Raw genomic sequence first — 20,055 nt, forward strand, 5'->3', positions numbered from 1 at the left:
CACTCTCAGTGTCTACAGCATAGGTTGTGCTCTGTGCCATTGTCCCCTGGCACCATGTATATTGACGTGAAATGTAGTACAAGTGTCCACTGTACAGCCTGACCTGATTTTCCTTGTTCATAGTCACAGTGGCCAGTGCCTGTGTGTCTTGTTACAATCATCTGATGATGGCCATTTGTACATGATTATTTGGACAGGCGCACCTTGGGTATTTGGCGTCCAATCTTGCATTTATGCAGACCCTGTGTATTTCACCCAGACTAAGAGATGTAAGTGCCACCTGTGTCTCAACAAATTGTGTCATGTAGGGGGTGGTTGGTGCGGGCCAAGCCTACATGTCAAAACCAGAATTCTCCTTGCTAGGTCTGGCCAGTGTGTGATATTTGTCTTGACATACACTCAAGGTGCAGTGAGCCAGTCATGGTGGGCATATTTTCAGTATTACCTATGCAGCATGTGCCTCAAGTTCATGGATATGGTCCCTCCTCATCCCTATTTTCGGCAACGCTGTGTGGTGCAGATGCAGTGCTGGATTGTCCCCAGGGCCTGGCTCCTATGTCAAACTCCATTTCATGTCATTTGCTATTGTGTCATGCTCTCCATGGATTTTCATTGGCATGGTGGGTGAACCAACTGTGTGTTGCATGCCCTACATCTGTACCTTGTTTTGTAGATGTTACTGATCTTTCTTTGCAGGCTATGCACTGTAACCTATGTAGATTGGACTCATGTGACATATGTATACAGGTGTGTGATTAATTGCTGTCTCTTCACCTTGCCCACAGCATCGTCGGGGGACACGGAGGGAGACATGAGCACAGACAGAGCGGAGGGACTGAGCACCAGTGCCAGCGTTGACATCGTGGCTGGCACATTGAGTGGTACTGAGGCGGAGGAGAGTGAGGCCGAGGATCTGTCCACTGGCATGACAGAATATGAAGCTGACGGGTCCGAGGATGATCTCTCCGAGTGGGCGGAGGCTGCACCAGCAGCTGACAGCGGCACAACATCGCACCCCGCCCCCTCCATTGCCATCAGCCGCCTCCCACTTGCTCGTGTCCCTTCCCAGCGTGCCCGGTCACCACATGTCTCCTTCCTACCAGGCACCGCACCCCCTGCCCCTGTCTCCACTTCTGCCGCCAATGCCGAGTCTGTGGACATCCAGCGGCAGTTGCAGGTTGGTCAGGCTGCGATCCTTAATGTCCTCCATGGCCACAGCCAAGTGCTGCACAACATGGAGGCATACTTGGAGGGCATTTTTTCATCGCAGGCTGACCAACGCCAGTTGCTCAGGTCCATAGACTCGACACTGACTGCAGCAGTGGGTCTCCTGCAGCACTACGTCCCACCCCCTACTCCTGCCCCATCCACACTTCCCACTCCCATGCATGTCCCACGTACACCCAGACGTCAGCATGCACCCACCACAACAGACACAGGCACCACACCAGCAGGGAAGGTCATACGCACACCTCCTGGCACGCACACACAGGGTGAAGTAGGCACACCCACTGGGTCGGGGGGCAAACGTAAGTCATGCAGCCAGAGTGGGAGTCCGCATTCCACCCAATCCACTCCCTCCGAATCCCCTCCCCTCAGCTCTCCTGGCCACATATCCGGCAAGGACTCCTTCATGGCCGCTCTGTCCCTGAGCCCCACTGTGACACCACCCCGCAAGCGGTCAAGGGAGTCCCCGGTCAGGGTGGTTGAGTCCCCCCCCTGTCCACACCCTCCCCCAGTGGCGCTGCGACCCATCCCTCCGCCCCCCCCCTCCTTGGGGCCTGTGGTTCCTTCGGGTGCAGGGGAGACGCTGGAGGACCTTGCTAAGGTGTGCAGCGACATCCTGGCCTCCGCCTTTGGCCCTGCCCCACCCCCTGTGGTGGAGTCCTCCATCCCTGCACCCACGACGCCTACCCTTCGCCCTCATGTCCCTGCGTTGCCTGGTCCTTCCCCCCCACATGATGCCCTCCCCGCTGTGGAAGACGAAGGAGTCTGACTGTGCAGGCAAGCTAGGGGACACGCGTCCCACTGTGTCCCCCATACAGCTGTGACTCATGGACTGCCCTATGGGCTTTGTAAATATTGAACTTGATCCACACACACATTATTTGGAAATGCTGAATAAAGCCTTTTTTTTCCTTAGAACACTACTGCTTTTGTGGTGTTGCTGTTGGTGGGGCTGCTACATGATTTTGGGTGGTGATCATGTGTTGGGTGTGTGGGAAATGTAGTAGTGTGCTGGTCATAGGGGGGACCCTGGTATCTGTGTGCCATCACAAGGTGTTAGCTAGGTTTCTCTGTTCATGTAAGCAGTTACTGCATGGTGAAATTGTCCCAAGGTGTATTCCTTCCTCTGTGTACCCTGACATCTTCCCTGCAGGGTGTTCCCAATATTTAGCGCTGAGCTGTGTGTACATTAGCTGGGTGTGTGACGGACCCCTTCTACTTTGGCCATGCATGCAGAGCGATGTCTCCACCTGCATCATCCGTGGCATCCTTGGTGATCACTGTACTTGTGTATGTAGTCTGTTGACATGACTTCATGTGGACATGTTCCCTTTTAGGCTGTATGCATGTGTGTACTCCCAGCCTCGCACACATGTGTTACATGTACTGCAGGGTCTTTGTGCACCTGACTGACAATTGTGGCAATTGGATCTGTGGGTACTCCACCCTTATATTTTTCCATGGGCAATGCTGGGGGCCTCTGCACCCACCCCTCCTGTGTCTGGGCACTGCTGAGAGGACTCTACACCCACCCCTCCTGCATCTGGGCACTGCTGGGAGGACTCTACGCCCACCCCTCCTGTCTCTGGGCACCGCTGGGAGGACTCTACACCCACCCCTCCTGTCTCTGGGCACTGCTGGGAGGACTCTGCACACACCCCTCCTGTCTCTGGGCACTGCTGGGAGGACTCTGCACCCACCCCTCCTGTCTCTGGGCACTGCTGGGAGGACTCTGCACCCACCCCTCCTGTCTCTGGGCACTGCTGGGAGGACTCTGCACCCACCCCTCCTGTCTCTGGGCACTGCTGTGAGTGATAGGCACCCACCCCTCCTGTCTCTGGGCACTGCTGGGAGGACTCTGCACACACCCCTCCTGTCTCTGGGCACTGCTGGGAGGACTCTGCACCCACCCCTCCTGTCTCTGGGCACTGCTGTGAGTGATAGGCACCCACCCCTCCTGTCTCTGGGCACTGCTGGGAGGACTCTGCACACACCCCTCCTGTCTCTGGGCACTGCTGGGAGGACTCTGCACCCACCCCCCTCCTGTCTCTGGGCACTGCTGTGAGTGATAGGCACCCACCCCTCCTGTCTCTGGGCACTGCTGTGAGTGATAGGCACCCACCCCTCCTGTCTCTGGGCACTGCTGGGAGGACTCTGCACACACCCCTCCTGTCTCTGGGCACTGCTGGTAGGACTCTGCACCCACCCCTCCTGTCTCTGGGCACTGCTGGGAGGACTCTGCACCCACCCCTCCTGTCTCTGGGCACTGCTGGGAGGACTCTGCACCCACCCCTCCTGTCTCTGGGCACTGCTGTGAGTGATAGGCACCCACACCTCCTGTCTCTGGGCACTGCTGGGAGGACTCTGCACACACCCCTCCTGTCTCTGGGCACTGCTGGGAGGACTCTGCACCCACCCCTCCTGTCTGTGGGCACTGCTGGGAGGACTCTGCACTGACCCCTCCTGTCTCTGGGCACTGCTGTGAGTGATAGGCACCGACCCCTCCTGTTTCACGATATGTACGCTTAGAACATACACGGGTGTGGGTTCGCTCCATGCATACGAGGTGGGGGTACGTGTCGTACATACACGGTTGGGGTGGGGGTACGCTCCATACGTCCGCGGGTGAGGCTACGGGTCGTACTTACACTGTTGGGGTGGGGGTACGCTCCATACGTCTGCGGGTGAGGGTACGGGTCGTACTTACACTGTTGGGGTGGGGGTACGCTCCATACGTCCGCGGGTGAGGGTACGGGTCGTACTTACACTGTTGGGGTGGGGGTACGCTCCATACGTCCGCGGGTGAGGGTACGGGTCGTACATACACTGTTGGGGTGGGGGGTACGCTCCATACGTGCGCGGGTGAGGGTACGGGTCATACTTACACTGTTGGGGTACGCTCCATGCATACGCGGGTGGGGGTACGTGTCGTACATACACGGTTGGGGTGGGGGTACGCTCCATACGTACGCAGGTGAGGGTACGGGTCGTACTTACACTGTTGGGGTGGGGGTACGCTCCATGCATACGCGGGTGGGGGTACGTGTCGTACTTACACTGTTGGGGTGGGGGTACGCTCCATACATCCGCGGGTGAGGGTACGGGTCGTACTTACACTGTTGGGGTGGGGGGTATGCTCCATACGTACGCGGGTGAGGGTACGGGTCGTACTTACACTGTTGGGGTGGGGGTACGCTCCATACGTCCGCGGGTGAGGGTACGGGTTGTACTTACACTGTTGGGGTGGGGGTACGCTCCATACGTCCGCGGGTGAGGCTACGGGTCGTACTTACACTGTTGGGGTGGGGGTACGCTCCATACGTCCGCGGGTGAGGGTACGGGTCGTACTTACACTGTTTGGGGGGGGTACGCTCCATACGTCCGCGGGTGAGGGTACGGGTTGTACTTACACTGTTGGGGTGGCGGTACGCTCCATACGTCCGCGGGTGAGGGTACGGGTCGTACTTACACTGTTGGGGTGGGGGTACGCTCCATACGTCTGCGGGTGAGGGTACGGGTCGTACTTACACTGTTGCGGTTGGGGGTACGCTCCATGCATACGGGGGTGGGGGTACGGTCCGTACATATGCGTCCCCACGCTATGTGATGCTTGTGCGGGCCGTACCCAGGCCTTTGCCACGTGGGTACAGCCGTCCCGCCATTGTTGGGATGACGTAGGTGTGGGCGGGGTACGACTCGTACCCACGCTCTTAAGGCGTGGGTACGGGACGTACCTGTATTGTTGTGTTGCCGGTTCGCGTCGTCAAGCACTTCCGTTGTGGCGGTCGCTGGCTTTGCTGGACACGCCCCCCACCCCCTCGTAGTGACCAGGGCCTGGGGGTCAGGTATGTCCAGGGCATGTGTGCTGTGTGACTTTGGTGGGGGTTTTGTGGCCTGCCCCTGCTCCTGCCCCCCCCCTTTCCCTCCTCACTTTGTTGTTCTGACCTTCTGCGGCATCTGCGTCTGAACCTGTAGAGGAGGTCGACTGCTATGAGGGCCGGGATGACACGCAGGTTCGGGTCCATGTCTTTCCGTCGCGTACAGGTACTCCTTGTTCGAGTCGTCCTGATTTCCCGGCAGTTTTTGGCAGCCGGAAAATATTCACTGTGCGGGATGACGTCGGTGCGAATCGTGATTCCTGGTTCATGAATGGCAGGCTGCGTGCGTCCCGACGTCACGTCGGCGCTTTCCCGGATCACATTTGTATGTTTTTTTTCGTCGGTCGGGGTTTTGTACGATTTGTACGGAAATGGTGTTTCCGTGCGAATCGTAATTCCATGTTTGTATATTTTGACGACCGGGTACGCGTCGGACGGAGAATATGCTCCGTCTGACGGTTCGTACCCGGTTTTTACCGGATCGTGATCGGCACCTATATGTCTAGATTCAGGGTGTAGCAAGCTCGAGTGGTTCGTGGAGGACAAATCTATTAAACTGAATAGCTTCGCACCTTTTATCAAGGCAAAAGTTTCCGAAATATTTGGTAAGGACTGCCTGTCGACCAAAATATGTTTATTCAACTCACGCATATCGACACACTTCCAAATTTCCTTTCTGCCATCCTTCGGGGTTAAGACTATGGGAGCAAGCCACGCTGAGCAGTCTATCTCTTTCTCTCTTCAATCACCCCCACTCCATTAACTTTTTCAATTCTTGTTCCAGAGAATCCACCACCATGAGAGGAACCTTCCTAACCTTTGATACCAATGGAATAGCACCATTCTTTAACACAATTTTCTGTTCAAAATTGTTAAGCAGTCCTTGCTCCTTACCAAATACATTAGGACATTTTGAACATATTCCATCAAGCAACTTTCATTCACCAGCAATAGCACCTTTTGTTGTGTGTTGGGATTCAGAGTTATCCCCATGTCCCTCTGATGTCTCCTACCTAATAGATTGTCCCCATTTTGGCCACATACACCTTTCCCACAGTCTCATGATCAGAAAACTAAATCCACATTGCAGACTATCAAAGGACATTCATTTTCAACCACCACATCCCACCGGATTGATATCTAGTGTCAGTAACATAATCTTCTCAATCACAAACACTGCTTCTCAAGTTCTCACCTACCATGATATATGGTGATCCTGAGTCAGCAAGCACATATAGTTTCTTCTCACCTATAATAATTTCACATTCAGGCATTTCTATGTGATCAACATCAACCATGCCATCATTCCTCACACCCATAACAAATTTCCTTTCAGCCTCAACACAGATCACACCATGTGATTTTGTCCCCCAACACACATGAGCATAATGCCCATTCTTGCCACATTTTTTACGAGTGTCAAACCTTGCAAAACACCCAGGACTATTGGAAAGATGTCCCTCGCTGCCACTTTTGAAACATTTCATACCAAGACTCCTGTCAGAATTTGCATTCTCACCATGAGAAGGTTTGTTAGATTCCAAATTCTTGTCGACATCTGGTTTACAGACCACAAAATAGCTGGTTACACTGATGGGTGGGCGGGTGGGGTTGGTAGCTCAATATCAGTTCAGGCATGCAACAAAGTTTCAGAAAAGTGGGAGGAGTCTTGAAGGGAGGTTGAGGATAATCGTTGGGGAGTAGTTTGTGTTGTTTGAAATGTTGGAGGGTGGCCCTTAGGGGAAAGGGATGTTTTATTCAAGTTAAAACATCATATAAGTGCAGTTCGATGATAGTCTGTAAGGCGATTGGCCAGGGTATTGTGTTGCTTTTGTGTTGTGCACCTGCCTCATTAAAGCGCTCTTTTCCACATACACTGGTTCGTAGCATTTCTAGGGTGTGCCATCTCACCCGTGAAAAATGTGAAAACTAGAAGGCTGAATGGTGCATTTTACAACACGTTTTCCAGTAAAGGAAAAAAACCTTCTGCCTTTTATGCTGACCATGTTTTTTGCTTCATATTTACCTTTTCATGTTTATTTTTTCTCTCAGCTTTTAGTAATCCTTTTGCTACATTGTGATTTTAGGAAGTATGCAGCTGAAAAGCTGTTGTTTATCCTGTTCATTTCCATTTCAGCTGTGGCGGTTGGTGATATATTAAATTGGAAGGGTGCAAAATAAACAAAGTTTCACTGCCTGCAGCATGTCTTCAGCATTCTTTAGCACATCCTCAGCAGCACCTCCTCGATGTTCCTGACTCCAGACTCCAGTCAGAGCACGAGACCCTACAGCCTGGCTGCCTGCTTTTAGTTCCTGTCGGAGAAGGAGAAGGAGGAGAGAAGATGCAGAACCGGCCTCGAGGTAAGTTTTTTAAGTGTTTTATTTCCGATACCCCCTACTCCCCCCGCCTCTGAACGACTGCCGCCCCTCCCATCCCCCGCGTCCACGTCGCCACACGCGAGCTATGCCAGCCGCGACTGGATTTACAACATAGCATAAATCTGGGGCAGAGCCAAAACTAACGCCTTCCCAAAGCAGGCGTAGCATGGAAAAAAGAAAAAGGAAAAAATGAGGAGAAATGTTTACATTTCTCCTCATTTATTCCTTTTTCCACACACATAGAACGAGGAATATGCCTCCTTTGATTGTTTTTGTGCAGGAAGGTCTTCCTGCACATAAACAATCCTACCAACGACACAGACACTCTGGCACCGTGGGGTAAGGGTGCATGCGTTGGCACTAGGCTGCAGTTTGTGTGCCTGTGCACCGGCAGACAGGACCGGAATGTGCCGTAGCTTGTAGAAACAGCGTCATCCTTCTCTTTTCTTTTGACGAAGGGCAACGCACCTAGAAGGCTTGTGGCACTCTCCTACTCCAAAATATTGTAAATAAGCCACTCATTTTGGACTTGAATCGCTCTTGCACCAAGTTGCGTGGTACAAAGAGTGACGCAACTCCGCTCGTAAATATATCCCTTTATACCTAGGAGTGAGGACATCAGATGCAGTCTGTGCAGGTAACAGGGGTGTGGCCGAGTAAGGGGGGATTTCAAAGGACGACGCAGAGGTAAAATGAAATAATTAATTGTCCCTCTTCATCGTCCGTTGAAACCTCCCCCCAACCCAGCCCCACCGCCTCACCGCTGTTACCTGCAGGGGCCGCGGCTTGAGGATATGTTCCACGTTGTGGACGTCACAATGCGTGGGGTGACTGGGGTCGAAGCCGAAGGTGTGAGTGTCATTGGGCCCAGGGCGTGAGGCTCACACACAATCCGTGGGATTCTGCTCTGAGGCACTGGGTGATCGACTCACTGTGCGTGATTGTGCCGGCAGTGTGTGAGTCACATCACACACTGTGGGATAGCGCTCCTGTGCACAAGGTGTGAGACCCACAAACAATAGAAGGATTGTACCCGAAGGATGCACCATTGCAAGAAACGCGTAAATAATGAAAATGAGGAGGAAGGAATGAAGGCGAAAGAAGAATAAAGAGGTTAATTTCATTAAATCTACGTTTTCTTTTTCACCTCTCTAAGCCATAAAGGCTCACTTTGCCGTCAGCAAAAGTCTTCTGCCAGAAGCCGAGATCGAACCAGGGACCTTTAGATCTTCAGTCTAACGCTCTCCCAACCGAGCTATTTCCGCCACTTGCAATCAGGGCTTATGATTGTAGTAACTCGAGTGAATAGACTATGGAGGTGTTCTGCACGGAGGAGTTTCCGGGTCCACAGGTCTCATTTACCACCGGTCCCTCTTCTCAGACTGGTGAGTACCTGCGTCTCTTTCTTCCCATTGCCAGGATCCTTGTGCCCAGAATATGCCCATCACAATATGCCCATCACAATCACAGCTACAGGATATCACTACGACGTGTGTCTGGGGTCGTTATTGTACCCTGCATAATACACATCACAATGACTGTGCCAGAGAACAAGCCTTTGAAATACACCTCTGCCATAAAAGATGCCCCCTCCCCCCCCCCACTCCTCCGCCAGGTTGATTGTTCCACAGAATGTGCCAATCAGAACCAAGGCGCTTTAAACGTGCTCATCCGAATTATTGAGCCAAAGAAAATACATGGGGCATTTAACGTGCCACATAATTCCCGCATCTCTTGATGCACCAATCAGAGTGAAGGAGGGCAGAGACCTTCCTTCTAACTTCACTCTGTACAGAAACAACCGGATCATTGCGAATATAACTGAGGCCCTCCTTAGAGAGTGACCCTTGTGTCTGGATGGGTCTCAGCCCCGCTGCTGGTGTCCAGTGTGCACTCCCACGGCTCACCTTTCTGTCTCCCAGAGGTTGGTTATAATAAACGTTTTGCATCCCCTGTTCTCAGGTTCAACGCGAGTAACATAAAAACACACCCCTCCTCGCTGCTGATGTGGCGGGGTCGCTGCCCCGCCCCCTCCTCCAGCTGTTTCTGCAGCTGGCTCGGTGGTCCAGGGCTCACATTCTTGCTTTGAGTGCGGCAGACTATGTATGTAATCAAATGCAAAACCAATCCTGGTTATTTCAAAGTTACTTGTTTTGTGATTCGCCACTTTACAAAGAATCCATTTATTGAAATATGGCTTTTTAAAAAGAAAACATGGGCTCGTCCGGGATTTGAACCCGGGACCTCTCGCACCCTAAGCGAGAATCATACCCCTAGACCAACGAGCCAGCTGTGTACTCCACTGTTACATTTTGTATATGTTGTGTCCATCTCTGCCTGAACGCTACCTGTATTTTATATCATTCATGTCTGTGCCCTCCTTAGTCGCAGGGACTCCCGAAGGACAGAAGGGCGCTCCATGGCAGAGTCTCCTGACTCAGATATTCCTCTTTCAGCAAATAGCGCTTCCTTTTACTCAAAACTACAAAGAGAAGGAAAGACCCACCACACACCTCTGCATGTTATTGTGTGACAGGATCACACATTGAGGGCCTCATTTACAAGAAACTGACGCATCGGCATTGATGCATCAGTTTCCCTTGCGCCCGCACCAAATGTCCTTGTGACACCATGGATGCACTGTATTTACAATACAGGGCTCCATGGCGCAAGGATTAACAGATGCGTCAGAAATTCTGACTCATCTGTTGGCGCAAAAGTGGCACATTGTTGGAGTTGCTAGTAAAACTGATGCAACTCCAGCAATGCGTCAGAACACATAGGCAAGTCCCACTGCAAAAGCCCTGAGTCAATCCTCACCAGGGTCGGAGCAGGCGAAAGGATTTTGACTCAGTGAAATCATACAGTGACGCAGTGAAATGTAAATTTCACTGTACTAGCTCTACGTGGCTTTTTTGCTTGGAAACACCTACCCTGCATACTTTATACCTGCCGCAGGTATAATGTGCCTCAGTGCTCTACAAACTGATACACTGGACACAATGTGTCAGTTTGTAGATATGGCGCAGTGTGGTTCACTGATTGCGCCGCCTCTACGTCAAAAAGAGTGATGGAGCGAGGGCGCAAGGGGCTTGTAAATGAGGCCCTGAGTCTGTCAACTTTAATAAAGTTTAATTCCTATTTCACTCAGGCCTGAAGGGTTCAGATTAGGAAAGTACGAACATGTATTTCTCTGACAGGGATCATTCTACATGATTAATGGATCCATTGCAGATGGGTTTCATTGTTTTAATTCATAAAGTCTATTTCAGTCTGATTAAGACTACAGACACTAAAGGGTTATAACGCCACAGCATAGCACTAATAAGAAAAAATCCCAAAACAATTAAAAGGAGCGTATACTATGTTAATTTATTTTCAGCCAAGATTCAAGCCATCACAGAGTCCAGCAACATATCCAATATGATGCAATTCCACAATATTCAATTTCCAGGAGTCTTGCAATTCCGTTTCATAATCCAACTTCTATTCATTTTATAGAACAACACTTTTTTCCAATCAGCCCAGTCAACGCGTTTCGTCCCTTAGGACTACATCAGGGTTCTGCATCCCAGGACCACATATTTGGAATGGTGTTTAGTGTACCGTTTGGTGCAGTATCTTCTTGGGGAATCATTCTCTTTCCCTGGGTGGTATAGTACCCCCCTGATACATCTCTTCCGTGTGTCAAGGCAGAATGTCGTGAAAAAACAACTAGATTTTGGTTGCTCAATAGTTGTTGCTTCTAAGAATGAGAGGTCATGAAAAGTAGAGTGTACGGGTTTAAAAGATATTCACTAAAACGCACATGTGCGACGCTAGGGCCCACACGGCTGATGTTTATTTTTAGTGTCTAATAAGAGATAATACCTGGCCGGGAAGGGGGCAGATGGTGTTTGTTCCAGACCAGCCCGAGAGGGCATCAGGGTTATGAGCTCACTGTTTGAGGATGTTACAGGCTGTGTCTGGTACCCTTGGCCAATCACAATCACTGGTGCATTCCTACTAAGGAAAGACACCTCTCCCCAGCAGGGAGTGTCTGCTGTCATGGGCACTGCCAGACAGGCCTTTTATTCCATCTGGCATTTCCCCAGTAGGCTGCAGAATGCAGCACACATGGAAAGAGAAAAAATGAAGAAAAATACAAATATTTCTCCTCGTTATGCTTGCTTTGGGAAGGCGTGTGCGGTTTTGGCGCTGTCCCAGGTTTATGTGATTAAGTAAATATGGGGCAGCTGCAAAATCCATGGGTGATGCTTGGGAAAACCCACCATCAACACCCATGGAACGCCTCCCTGGTGCAGAGTAAGGCAACGCAGCAACTTGCGCTGCTTTGTCTTACTCCATATCTATGAGGCCGTGCAGAGCCCCAGAAAGTGGCTTTGCGTTGCCTCATAGATATGATTAAGGGTCCTGAGCCCTTGGAGCGTAAAAAAAAAGTGATGACGCGGCGGTGTAGGCATCTCATAAATAAGCAAGACAACAAAGAAATTGGACAACGAGCCATGGATGCCGTACCTCCCTCTAGTTTACAATGTAGATTATACTTGTATTAATAAGAAATGTGTGCATTCATTAAATGCAACCGCTGCCCAAGGGTGGTCAGATATACTCAAAACACAACTAATGATACACCACAAATGATGTAAGTCCCAATCAAATTCCAAAGACAACTTTCTCAATTCTTTTATTTTTATTTTTCCACTTGTCAAAACATCCAGGGCCTCATTTATGAGGCCCCTTGCACCGCTGGAATGTTTCTTTTTGTGACGTTCTATGGCGCAGGAGCCTGCTCCATATTTACGAAGCAGCACTAAGCCACTTTTTTTGGCTTAATGCTGCCTCATAAATATCATTCCCTTTAACGCAGGGTGTTACTGGTGTGCGTTCCCAGCAAAATCCATGGCTTTTTGACACTGCCCCAGCCTTATGAGAAATCGTAACTCTGAGGCGGCACCAAAAATGTATGCCTCCCCAGGGGAGGCGGAAGAGTGGCACAACAAGGAGAAATATCTCTATTTCTCCTCATTTTTCCTTTTTCTATGAGTGCTGCATGTGGCAAACCTCATAAACAAGGTCCTTAGGGCCTTATTTATGAGGCCCTTACGCTGCCGTTGCATCACTTCTTGTGATGCTGTGGCAGCGTAAAAAATGCACCACACTGCGCCATATTTACAAAGTGATGCATCTAGGCAGATGTGTCACTTTGTAAACCCCTGCGCTGCAGTATACCTGTGTCAGGTATAATGTATGCAGTTTGGCCGTTCGAACTCAGGAAAGCCACGTAGAAGTGGCGCAGTGAAATCTATAAGATTTCACTGCACCACTTCCACGACTTGACTGCTTCAAATCCTTAGGCCTGCTTCAAACAGGCATAAGGAGTGATGCAGGGCCTTTCACATGGCATTCGCCCCATGTGTAATGACACGTTGCTGGAGTTGCGTCAGGTTACTGACACACTCCAGCAATGCGACATTACTGCCCCACCAGGTACGTCAGGATTCCTGACGTAGCCGGTCAATCCTTGCGACATGGAGCGCCGTAGTGTAAATAAGGCCCATCCATTGTTTCGCATGGAGGGTGCAGTGAAAAGTGTTGCATCACTGTTTTTACCCAGTGATGCAACACTTTTCATAAATGAGGTCCCCAATGGTTACAGCACAAAACCGGCAATGTGTTTTGTCCAAAGATTGGACTTCATCAGGGCAAAATAATATGTATTCAATATGTGTCCAGGGCCAATGGCCTCGATAGGAAGAATTATCTCCAAGTCCAGAGATTGCAGATTACCAGAATAGGATTGTTTAAATCAAAAGGTATGGGCCAATCTGTCCCTGTAATCAGTGCCATATTCAACACGGATTGGCCTTACAGGCCCACCTCTCCCATCTCAATCAACATCAATAAAGAAATCCATGGGTGTTGCTTGGGAAAAACTCACTGCAATGCCCATGGAACGCCTCCCTAGTGCAGAGTACTGCAGCACAACGACTTGCGCTGCTTTGTCTTAATCCAAATCTATGAGGCCGTGCAAAGCCACGCAAAGCGGCTGTGCGCGGCTTCATAGATATGATTGAGGGGCCCGCGCCGCTGGAGCATCAGGAAAAGTGACGACCCGGCGGCGCTGGCATCTCATAAATAAGCCACATGATGGGGATTTGTATGTAAAGAGATTGTGCAGGAATTATAGAATGGAACTGAGTGACAGCAAAATACGAGAAATTTAATGTGTCCATTGAAAATTATAATAAAACTCATAAACAATTGGGAGAACTTGAAAGATTACAGAAAAAAATGGTGAAACAAAGAGGGAAAGCAGAAACAAAATGAAGAAAAAGAAAAGAGAACGAGAGTGAGTGGTTCTGAGTGTGAAGGGGTTGTGGGATTCCCTTTTAAAGAAGTACAGGGAGGTGCATATGTTTACGTGGTGAAGACGTGATCTGATCTCTTGACATTTACAAAGAATTTTCCACAGCTTAGAGAAGACGAATACAAGTGGTAAAAATAGGTAGAATGAATTGCGACGATTTCAAAGATTCTTTGGTTTGAGTTGAATATTGACATTGTTATTCCTAAAGATTTGTGGTTGGAGTCCAAGGCATTTGCATGTTGGCCAGATAGAGAACCACCAAGGGTTTAGCTCCATCGTGGTCTATCTCCTCATGTAATGGACAAATATAAATGGTGCAGAGACAGAATATCGAGTACAAAATATCGTTTTGCACAAATATCAAGTCATTAATATCGTGGGTCAGAAATATCGACAGCAAGAATATCAAGGTCAAGAATATCGACTTAAGGTAAGTAATATCGATTTTTAAAATATCGAAGTGTTCAATATCGTTTGCAAAAATATAGTTGTTAACAATATCGTTTTTTATTATTGTTATGTATTTTAGTATATATTTTATATGTATGTGATGTATCTTTTTTGTATAAGAATTGTTTGTATTTTTAATATATGTGTTACATTTTTAGTAGTTATTAAGTTTTTTTTTCTTTATTTTACGCTTTTAGTTCTGTAGCGGGGTGTGGGTTTATAGGGAAATAGGATGGGAAGTAATTTAATTATTTTAAATGCATTGATTTTTTTAAATATATTAATATTTGTTTAATTGAGATGTTATAGTGTTAAATGTGTAAAGTAATTTATTATTAATTAATTAATAATTGGTAGTTAATTAATTGTAATTAATTAATTGGTACTTAATTATAGTAATTGTGTAATTTTAGGTGTGTATTGTGGTGTTTATAGGTGTAAAGGGTGGGAAGTAATTTGTTTTTAATTTATGAATTAATAATTGGTTGTTAATTAATACATTTTAATTAATTGGTTATTCATGTTTGTAATTTTATAATTCATTTTATGTATGTTTTGTGGTTTTTGATAGCTGTATATGGTGGGAAGTAATTTATTTTAATTGATGAATTATTAATTGGTTGTTAATTAATTTTAATACAATAATTGGTAATTATTTATGATAATTGTGTAATTAATTTTAGGTGTGTATTTTGGGGCTTATACGAGTAAAGAGTGGGAAGTAATTTGTGTTTAATTAATTATATATAGTTGTTAATTAATGTTAATTATTTGATATTTCTTTGGAAAGTTGGAAAGGCTTGATGCCCAGAAATTTGCGAAAAAAACGATACTTCACCCAATTATCAAGAAATGTGACAAATTGGTCCCAGGCAACTACTGCTTAATCACGCTGTTGGACATTGAAGCCAAGGGCTGTGCTTCACTTCTGCTGAAAGAACTGATCCCATTCTGTCAAACTGGCTTCAGGGCTAATGCATCAACGACTGACAATACTGTGGCCATATCTTTTTTAATACAACAAACTCTTAATCGTTGATCTCAGTCTTTATATGCATGTTTTATCGACTCCTCTGCCGCCTTTGATTCTGTTGACTTAACATTCTTTGGCAGAAATTACAGGACTGGGGCATTCAAAATCATCTTCTACGTGCAATAATGTCCCTATATATGTCTACCTGGGTCAAGATTAAGCTGTCTGTCACACATACGACAAAGAAGATAATGACAAACAGTGGATTAAAGCAGGGGTATGTCCTGCCTCCCCTCTTATTCAACTTGTACACCGTGGATATGTTTTTAACCTTAAAACATGCAAACCTGATTCCTCCCAAAATTGGGTCTTTAAAGATAACATTATCACAATATGCAGATGATATTGTGCTAATGGACCACTCACAAATTGTGATCCAAAAAGCCCTGCATGCTCTCCATAAATACAATAAAGTAAATAAATTGGCAGTTAATGAGTCAAAAACAAAAATGGTTGTATTTGGATGAAGCAATAAGACAGGAATTGCCACTTGGAGCCTGGGTCCTCTGACCATTCAAAGGTCAAATGTCTGTAATGATCTGGGTGTGTGGCTCTCATCAAAGGGTGGACCCAAACCCATCTGGATCACCTGAAAAAGAAGTCAGCACTGATCATTACACAATTCAGCCAGCTTAATACAACCTTAGAGAGCCCTACTACTATACCCATTCAATGGATGCTTCAGGCCTCTCATGCCAGCACTCACTTATGGCCAGGGGGCCTTCCCGGAAACCTTCACGAGATCATTCGACAAATTTCAACTCCAAGTCTACAAGAGAATTTTTAGACTCCTGAATTATACAAGAGGCTATTTTAGAAGATTAGAATTTGGCCTTGAGGCACAAATGTGGTCTAACATGGGAGGATTCTTTAAATACTATTACAGGATCATCAAGGCTCCGCCGAACACCTTAAAATTCATTCTTCAACAGATGTTTACCATAAAGCCAAATCTTTGGTCGAAATATTTAACCAAAGCAGCGGACACACTTCAAATAGACTTGTCTGTGTTAAAGAACAAACTTTTGTCACATTTGGCTCCTAAAGAAATTCTTAAACGACAAGCAAAAGTACAGACAATACTTGCTGATTTGGCAAAACTAAAATCCGAGAGCACGCCAGCATTTGCTGCAGCGGCCACCTCATATGATACTGTCCACCCGTTACAACTTAGACCACAGCTATATCTTCGGCATGCAATCAGAAGGACATGTCTACAACAAATCATGGCTGCAAGCTTGATGTGCCTACAAACAAAAGAGCTGAATCCTAAATGGCACTCCCTTTCCTTGATCACTAAGTGCAGACTATGCGGATATCAAATGGAATCTTTTTACCACTTGCTGTGCTTCTGTCCTGTCCTTCTGAATTCTCATCGTGCCTTGCTTAAAACTATGTTTCTTAAAAATGGGGTATGAACTTGCAATGAGGCCACAAACCTGGGGGTCCATTAGGATGTAGGGTGGATCGCCACCGCCTGCATGGTGGAGGTGATCCGCCCTACATCCTTCCCCACCTGCCACCCATTTACCCCCTGCCATATTAGTATGACGGGTACCACGGCGGCCGGGAAGACTGTCCGCCGCTTTTCCGCTCGGTCGACAAGTCGACCGGGCGTAAAAGGGTTTAATATGGTGGCGGTGTCTGCTAGACACCGACATACATATTAGCATGGGGGCGGAAACATGCTCACAGCCCCGCCCGCCACAATGCCGGGAATGGAGGATGCCACCACCACGGTGGCAGCGGCATCCTAATCACCGGTGCGGGACCGCCGCCCCACAGGCGGCCGGTCCCAGCAGCGCTAGGGTGGCAGGCGGGCGGGCGGACGGAAGTCCGCCCGCCATCCTAATGGGCCTCTTATTTTTCAATATAGTGGAGTCATGCGATCTCGCAAAATTTGGCAAGTATATTTTCGTGTTGCAAGCAGCATTTAAATACACTGATAAATTGGGCCAACATACTACCATCACCATGAAACATCCCAGATTTTAACTATGTCCTGTAAAAATGAGAGATAACACTCTAGATCTACATGCCTGCAAGTATAGTTATGTACTTTTAGCCCACATGGCTCGGAGTAAATACTCTCTTCCACATATCATCTGTCATCTTTTTAGCCCCGTAGGCGGCTATTTAATCCTTAACCCTATTCACTTTGTATTGAAGATTTCACGCACCTTTACAGCCCTAGTATTCTCTGGTCATTAACGATACGGTTTTAGTTTCGATTTTGCATATGAATTGGGAATTATATGGAGCATGCAATGAAACTGCTCAGAATTTTTTTAAAGTTTTCGTATATAATTTATTTGATCCGTATTTATGTATTTTTTTGTTGTACATTAATTGCAAATGACTTTAATAAATTAAGCAATAAAGGAATTCTTTTTTGACTGACTGATGATTTTTGGTAATTGGTTTTTGTGTGTGTTCTTTTACTTTTAAAGGGGTAAAGGGTGGGTATTAAATACATTTTAATAATTTAATTATTAGTTTTTAATAGTAATAGTTTTTAATTTTAAAATATGTTTTAATTGTGTTTTATTATTGTATTGTTTAATTTAGATGTGTGTTGTGGATATTATAGTGTTAAAGTGTGTGTAGATAATATTGTTTATTATTTTTTTATTAATAATATTTTTTAGTTCATTATTATTTATGTTAATTATGTAAATACATTTAATTAAAAATGTTGAAGTGTTTTTTTATTGGTGAGGTGTTATAGGATAGGAAGTAACAAAAATATATTTATGTTTTAAATAATTAATTTGTTTGTAAATATTTTCTAGTTTAAAAGAATAATTTTTTCAAAATGTATTTATTATTTTATTTTATATAATATTTGTAGGTTTTTGTTGCATGTAATTAGTATTATAATATGTGTTATTTTTATATGTTAGTGTCACGGGGACCGCCCGGCCTCCGTCCTCAAAGGAGGTGACTGGGGGTCCCCTCCAGAACTGATCGGTGACTTGTTTTGTGTCCCTCAGGACGATCCGTGGCCAACAGAGACTTCAGACGGCACAAGAAAGGAACTCTGTACCTTTAACTGGGACGCCTTCCAGGACAGCCCCGCCCTCTATTCCACCGTAGAGGGCCTACCGCCAATAAGAACCCGGGAAGAGAGAACCTGGGTGTGTGACGACACCGGAGGACAGAAGGAGACAGCGAACGACGGTGAACCAGAAGAGGAAGACGGGACCGAGCGAACCGAACGACCGAGGAGAAGCAGGAGTCGAGAGGAGGACTGGAGGCCGGAGGCAGGAGACCTCGGCATTCACGCTCCGCCGAGCCACGCCCCAGGAGGAGGTACGTGGCTATCCCAGGTACGGGATCGCTTCGCGGGTTGGGTCGGGAGGCGGGAGAAGAGAGCGCGCCACTCAACGCCGCCGCTCACCGCCTTGTATATAGCTACACGCCCTTCCTTTCACTCACCCCCTTCACGAGCGTTCGTTGAGAGCACCTTATCACCGTGTGTTATCCTCACTCCCCGTCCCTCAAATACAGTGATAAAGGAACACTCGTATCCTAATACCCGCCTCTCTTTCTTTATTTGCATTGGCACGGCGAGAGCCCTCCTTCCCACGAGCCAGGAGCCTAGAAGCAAGAGGGACCCAAGCCCGCTGGGACCAAGAGCACGGTACCGAGTCTGTCGACCCTACCACCGTGCGAGAGCAGAGCTTGTCCATTCTTGTGCAACCTCAATAAAACACCTCATACCACCCTCCTGTTATAGTGTCCTCTGTGCAACCCGCTTACAGTTTAATATTTTTTATTTTTATTTTTTTAATTATGTTTATTACTTTTTTATGTTAATATATATATATATTTTCTAGGTGTCTGAGTGTGAATAGTAAAAAGAAATTCTCCACTATCCAATGCTTTCCCTACTGTTGCATTCACTGGAGTGGGAATAGTAATTTTTACCCCTCAGCTATCCTGCACTTGCCCTACTGTTGCACTCACTGGAGTTGGAATAGTAATTTTTTTCACTCGGCTATCCAACACTTTCCCTACTGTTGCTCTCACTGGAGTTGGAATAGTCATTTTTACCCCTCCGCTATCCAACACTTTCCCTACTGTTGCACTCACTGGAGTTGGAATAGTAAATTTAATTATTTTGCTATCCCACACTTTTCCTACTGTTGCACTGATTGTATTGGGCAATTTAAGTTTAAATATTTATTTATAGTTTAATGTTGTAATTTATTCTAGAATGTTTTTTTTATTTTAAAATATTTATATATATATATATTTTATTTTTATATAATCTTAAAGTTATAAAATAAATTAAAGATAGTAGTTTATTAATTATTTTCAAGTAAATATATATGTATAAATAATTATGTTAATGTGTTTATTTTGTTATTGTTTATTTGTAATATTTTGAAAAAATGTATATTAAATTTAATTTATTTTGTTAAAACTAATAACATTTAGGTGCCGATTCCGATCCTGTAAAACCCGGTTACGAATGGTCGTTCGGAGCGTATTCTCCGTACGACTCGTATCCGGAAAATCCTCCTTACAAAGCAGCAAGTACGATTCGTACAGAAATACCATTTCCGTTTGATTCGTAAAAAACTACGTGCGGCTAAAAAATACCCACAATTCTGATCCGGGACATCGCGTACGTGATGTCCGGACGGAGTCAGGCAGCGTTTTACGGACCAGCAAGTACGATTCGTGCCTACGTCACTCCGCACGGCTCATTT

At 46.7% G+C, this 20,055-nt stretch overlaps 1 non-coding gene across 1 annotated transcript; it reads right to left on the bottom strand.

Moving 5' to 3' along the window:
- Positions 1 to 9,700: 9,700 nt before the first annotated feature.
- Positions 9,701 to 9,772, bottom strand: TRNAP-AGG (transfer RNA proline (anticodon AGG)). Its single transcript has one exon. It is a non-coding gene; the product is annotated as a tRNA-Pro (tRNA).
- Positions 9,773 to 20,055: the final 10,283 nt, after the last annotated feature.

Source organism: Triturus cristatus, chromosome 4_1 (assembly GCF_964204655.1).
Source record: "Triturus cristatus chromosome 4_1, aTriCri1.1, whole genome shotgun sequence".
NCBI lineage: Eukaryota > Metazoa > Chordata > Amphibia > Caudata > Salamandridae > Triturus > Triturus cristatus.